This window comes from Rutidosis leptorrhynchoides, chromosome 3, assembly GCF_046630445.1.
Source record: "Rutidosis leptorrhynchoides isolate AG116_Rl617_1_P2 chromosome 3, CSIRO_AGI_Rlap_v1, whole genome shotgun sequence".
Lineage (NCBI taxonomy): Eukaryota > Viridiplantae > Streptophyta > Magnoliopsida > Asterales > Asteraceae > Rutidosis > Rutidosis leptorrhynchoides.
Window position 1 is genome coordinate 505,305,010 of NC_092335.1, and position 6,555 is coordinate 505,311,564.

A 6,555-nucleotide genomic window follows, 5' to 3' on the forward strand; every position below is an offset into this window, starting at 1 on the left:
ATGGATTATCGAAAATTTGAATTGGAGTACTTGGTCGACTAGATGACGATTCTAAAGAAAAATCAACGTCGACAATATTGGCTAGATGTCTTGATCGAGTTACAGGTGGTGAACGTATGAAAGGTGGTGAACGTTTTGCTCGGTGCATTCACTAAATATTCTATTAGTTATAAAAGATAAAAATTATATAAGTTATCAAATTAATAGACTTTTCTGATTTTGCCCACGTTTCGAATAGCCAATAGATGCAGCAGGTGTAGTGACCCGAACTTTTCCATGTTTATATATATTAAATGAAATTGATATTTACATGATTAAGTGTTTCTAACATGTTAAGCAATCAAACTTGTTAAGACTTGATTAATTGAAATATGTTTCATATAGACAATTGACTGTAACGACCCGGAATTTTCCGATCGTTCTATACTTATGAGATTAATATTTACATAAATTAAACCTTACCAACATGATAAGCAATCCAAACTGTTGAGACTTATATTTTTGAAAAGAGTTTTACACAACGTTTGACCGTCCAATTTGACCGATGATATCACGAACTATATAATACACGATAATTATACGATTATGTATATGTAATATCTATACATATTTAACATGATTTAAGGATGGTTTAACATTTCATTGTGAACTAACAACAATGAGTTATAAGTATACTTTGAGACCACTAACTTAAGTTTTCAAAACGATAACTATATGTAACGTTCTTTGACATATATACTTACAATCTATAATGTGTTGTGATTTATGTCACCAATATGATTTAAGTGTAATGGGATTAATTTATAACCAGAACAATCTTGATAAATATTGAACAAGTTTGGGGAAGTGTGGAGTGCACACTTGTTTAAACTTATCTTGATTATGACGGGGGTTCGGGGGCAGCGCCCCCGATAAGCGGGGTCCAAGGGGTGGAAACCCCTGGCGGGGTCCAAGGGGCAGAGCCAAAATAAATGCCCGATTTTGAGCTTCTTTTACCGTATCATACCCATCATCCATACGTATTTACTATTGGTAAATACACATCAAATCAATATCCTTATCAGCTTTAGATCTGCCCTAGATAAGAGGGAATCTTATTTGTAAGCTAGCATACATCATTACTCAAAAATTTAACACAATAATTTGTCCTTGTTCCCTCAACAACCAGACTGTCCTATAAATATCACCATCACCTTGGTTTTTCATTTCATTCTTACAACCATCTTTCTCTAACAAAAAAAAACACACTCTTAGGAACTCTAAGTGTTCTTCACAATCTCAGCAAATACTCATGAAGAACTAGCTTCATGAACAACCTATAATCATCGTAAGAAAGTTTGACCAAGATTATTTTCTATCTTTTCCAGTAGCTTTATCCAAGTAACTTGAGGTAGTAACCTTATTCATAATCTTATTCGATTCATATTTATATAGCTATCTTATTTTGTGTTATAAAATTTTTAACAACAAGAACATAGTTTGAATGATTTCAAACCTGTTCGCAAACTAAATAGATCCTTCTAATTTGATTTTTAAAACACTTCAAAACCTGTAATATATCATATTATGACAAAATAGGATTAATCATATCTTGGCTAATTAACATAATATTTAATATATATTTATGATTTGATTTTATATATTCCAGGACCACCCGTAAACAACACGAGAAGAGTAATCATAAGACCGCATGATTGTACGCAACACGTCATCTGACAACACGGTACTTTATGTACGCAACACGTCATTTGACAACATGGTACCATGGGTCGAGATTAATTCTGATCAATACGAATACGATGGGGTCTTTATTCATTTTATTGAGCAACTAATTATGGACCATTAACAACAGACCGCTAACTACGGACTAAGAAAATATTAAAAGTATTAAAAGTATATATATATATGTAACGATTACATGAAAAGAAAATATGTTGATATATTATATATATGGTTAGGTTCGTGATATCTATCGGAGACCAAGTCGAGTTAAATACGTTCAAGGAAAAGGTGAGTATATAGTCCCACTTTTAAACTCTAAATATTTCGGGATGAGAATACATGCATTTTATGATTTACGTTATGGACACAAGTGATTAAAAATATATATTCTACGTTGAGTTGTACCACTGGCATACTTCCCTGTAACTTGGTAACTACTATTTACATGAGGTATTGTAAACGCGAATCCTGTTGATAGATCTATCGGGCCTGACAACCCCAACCGGACTGGACGACCAGTATTCAATGGTTGCACAGTACTTCGTTTCGGTGACTACACTTGGTACGGTGTAGTAAGATTTCATAATAAAGGGAATATGCGACGTTGATTAAATGTTAAGTATGGTTATCAAGTGCTCAACAACTTAGAATATTTTTATTAAAACGTTTATATATGAAATCTTGTGGTCTATATTCATAACGCTGCCGGCATTAAACCTATATCTCACCAACTTTATGTTGACGTTTTAAGCATGTTTATTCTCAGGTGATAACTAAAAGCTTCCGCTGCAACATGTTGAATTTAAGCAAGATCTTGAGTATGCATATTTGTGTCAAAAATAAAACTGCATATCGGAGGATTTGTAATGTAAAATATGTTGGAGGTCGTATTGTTATTATCACATGTAAAGTTTGTAAGTCTAAGATTATCGCTAAACGATAATCATTATTAAGTTGTTTAAACCTTGTATTTGTAATAAAAGCTATGGTTTGTATTGTAAAAATGAATGCAGTTTTTGAAAAATGTCGCATATAGAGGTCAATACCTCGCGATGAAATCATATGTTATTGTATTCGTCCTTATGGTTAAGGTCGGGTTATGACATGTGGTATCAGAGCGTTGGTATTAGAAAACCAGAGAATTTGCATTAGTGTGTCTTATCGAGTTTGTTAGGATGCATTAGTGAGTCTGGACTTTGACCGTGTTTGATTTCGAAAACTATTGCTTATCCTTGTTGGTTAAAAATTAATATGTAAATATTATGTAGTATTAACGTGCTAGTTGTTATGTGATAGATGTCTGGCTTAGAACTTATTATCACATTCAGCGACTCCGAACCAGACTCTTCAGATGGTGTTCCAGTCATTAATCTATCTGATGATGAAAACGACACCTTTGGGGAAGACTCACAAGTTCCGGATGAATCAATTGAAGAGGAACCGGAAAGTGATCCTGAGGAGGAAGAAATACAGGAAATTACGAAAGACAAGTTCGAACGAGGAAAGAAACGAAAGGCTACTGAAATGGAAAATCTAAATCCCGAGTCTAGAGAGGATGTTGTGGAACCAACTCCACCAGATACTTCCACACCTATTCCCGCTATTCCTATTAGTTCTATCCCGACATCCAGTTCTTCGGTTCCTCAGCCAAAACGCAGGGAGACAACCAGGATAACCTTTAAGCAATTTCTTTGAACACAAACGCTTTGGGTTAAATGATGCGCTGTTGTTTTAAACCATGGGATCATATAATGTTTTGTATAATATTACTAGTGTGGTTGCTTAATGTTTGATGTAAGATAAGCATATGTAAAATAGTGAAGTGTGAAATGCAATAATTTTCCATGGTTAAGTATTATTTGAGTGGTAGTAATTGATTTTAGTACTAAGCTATTAAGTATGAACTTTAACGGGTAGGTACTACCCTAGATATAATTATAAAACGCTAATAAGAAGAAAAGGCTTTTATAATAATAACTTGTTCATATTATTAATAAGCTACGATGTACTGTAAATACATACTACATCTATAATATTCCATGTGAATAATTATTTTTTTCATTCTTGTTGAAGATTATGGCGCGATTGAACCGAATGACGGAACAAGAAATCCAGGAACTCATCAATCACCGAGTGAACGACAGAATGTTATGGGTCGAGGATGCAAGAGGTGCTGCAGTTAACCCAAATCCTCGTGTGGGGTGCACTTACAAAACTTTTCAAGGTTGCAAGCCCTCATCATTCAGTGGAACAGAAGGACCGGTTGGTTTAACCCGGTGGATCGAAAAGATTGAGTCTGTGTTTAAAATCAGTGGTTGTATTGAGAAGGACATGACCAAGTATGCATCGTGCACCCTACAAGATAGTGCACTCACGTGGTGGAAAAACTATGTGAAGGCCGTAGGAGGAGATGTAGCTTATGATACTCCTTGGGAAGAATTCAAAACAATGCTAATCAACGAATATTGTCCAAGGAACGAGGTTAGGAAGTTGGAAGCTGAATTACAAAGCCTGAAAGCTGTTGGTACTGAACTCACCACCTACAATCAGCGATTCATGGAATTAGCTTTGCTATGTCCCGAATTGGTACCAACCGAAGAACGGAAGATTGAACTGTACAAAGACGGTTTGCCTAAAAAGGTCAAGGCAAATGTTACAGCATCCAAACCCAAGACTATTCATGAAGCTATCACCATGGCGAACGAGTTGATGGACCAGATTATTCTGGTTAAGAACACCGATGTCAAGACATCGGGAAACAAAAGAAAGTGGGAAGGTAATCATCAACAATCCAATAAGAAACAAGAAACCACGCAAGGTGCGGGTAGCGGTTCGAACTCAGGTTACAAGGGACGAAATTCTTTATGTAACAGATGCCACAAACATCACTCTGGTTATTGTAATGTGGTGTGCAACAATTGTAATCGAAAAGGTCATCTTGCTGAAGATTGTAGGGTTCCCGCTACAAATACAAACGGTACCAAGACTCCTGCCACCAATGCAAATAGAACTGCCTTGGCCACTGTTACTTGTTATGGGTGTGGGAAACAGGGTCATTATAAGAGTCAGTGCCCGAATCTAGAGAAGAATAACGGATCTGCACGTGGAAGAGCATTTGTTATTAATGCTAGAGAGGCGTATGAAGACCCGGAGCTTGTTACGGGTACGTTTACCATTAATAACTTATCCGCATCTATTATATTTGATACTGGTGCCGATAGAAGTTACGTGTGTAGAGACTTTCACGCTAAATTGAATTGTTCATCATTACCTCTAGATGCTAAGTACATGATTGAGTTAGTGATGTTATGCGAGGTGTATATAAAATAGTTATTAGTTTTAGCAGGAAACACTATTAAATACGATACAATTTTACACAAGATATTTATTTATTTATAGAATGGATATACTTAAACCTTGCTACAACACTTATAGGCAGTGTACCTAATCGTACAGTAGTGTAGTTTTTAGTAAGTCCGGTTCGTTCCACAGGGAAATCTTTAAACAAAGCTCAACGCTATATTAGTTTACTTTTATAAAAATACAAACATATATATAAGTAATATTATTATTATAAAGGGGGGTTTTTACCGTTTAATGACCGGTTTGTCGATTTTAAAACTTTAGTCGCAGTTAAAACCTAATGTAAAATATAAAATAAATACAAGACTTAAATTAAAGCGTAAAGTAAATAACGATAATGAAATTGCGAATAATAAAAGTGCGATAAAATAAACTTACGATAATTAAAAAGTACGATAATTAAAAGTGCGATTAAATAACAATAAATAAAAGTGCGATAATTAGAAGTGCAATTAAATATAAAATAAAGGAAATTAAATATGAAATAAAAGAATTATGCTTATTTAAACTTCCGTAATCATGATGTTTGACGTGTTGATTTTAGTTTTATGCCCATGGGTTAATTGTCCTTTGTCCTGGATTATTTAATATGTCCGTCTGGTTTTTGTCCATAACAGTCCATCAGTCATAAATATAAAGTGCAAGTGTCCTTGTCAAATTATTATTATACCCGAAGTTAAATATTCCAACTAATTGGGGATTCGAATTGTAACAAGGTTTTAATACTTTGTTTAATGAATACACCAGGTTATCGACTGCGTGTAAACCAAGGTTTTACTACTTTGTTAACAATTACACCAATTACCCTTGAATGTAATTTCACCCCTGTTTTAATTATTCTAGTGGCTATTAATCCATTCCCGTGTCCGGTTAAATGAACGATTATTCGTACATATAAATACCCCGCCCATCGTGTCCGATTGAGTGTATATGGTAATTTATAGGGACGCCCAATTGTAAATCTTTATATTAACATTAACAAACTTTCATTTAGTTAAACAAATATAAAGCCCATTAATAGCCCATAGTCTAATTTCCACAAGTGTCGTTCTTTTATCCAAACCCCAATTATGGTACAAACCCAATTACCCAATTTTAGTAATTAGCCCAACATCATGATTACTTCGTTTTAAATAAGCATAATAATAACTTAGCTATGAGACATTAATATAAAAAGGTTGAATATAACTTACAATGATTAAAAATAGCGTAGCATTACACGGACAGAATTTCGACTTACACCCTTACAACATTCGCTAACATACCCTTATTATTAGAATTATAATTAAAATTAAAATTAAAATATAAATTATATATATATATATATATATATATATATATATATCGTATAGATAGAGAGATGAGAGAAATAGAATATGAAAAATGATCAGAATTCGGTTTGCTTTATAGCCAGAGTTGAAATTTGGGGCTCCGCGACTCGCGGCAAAATCCTCTTCAAACTCCGCGAGT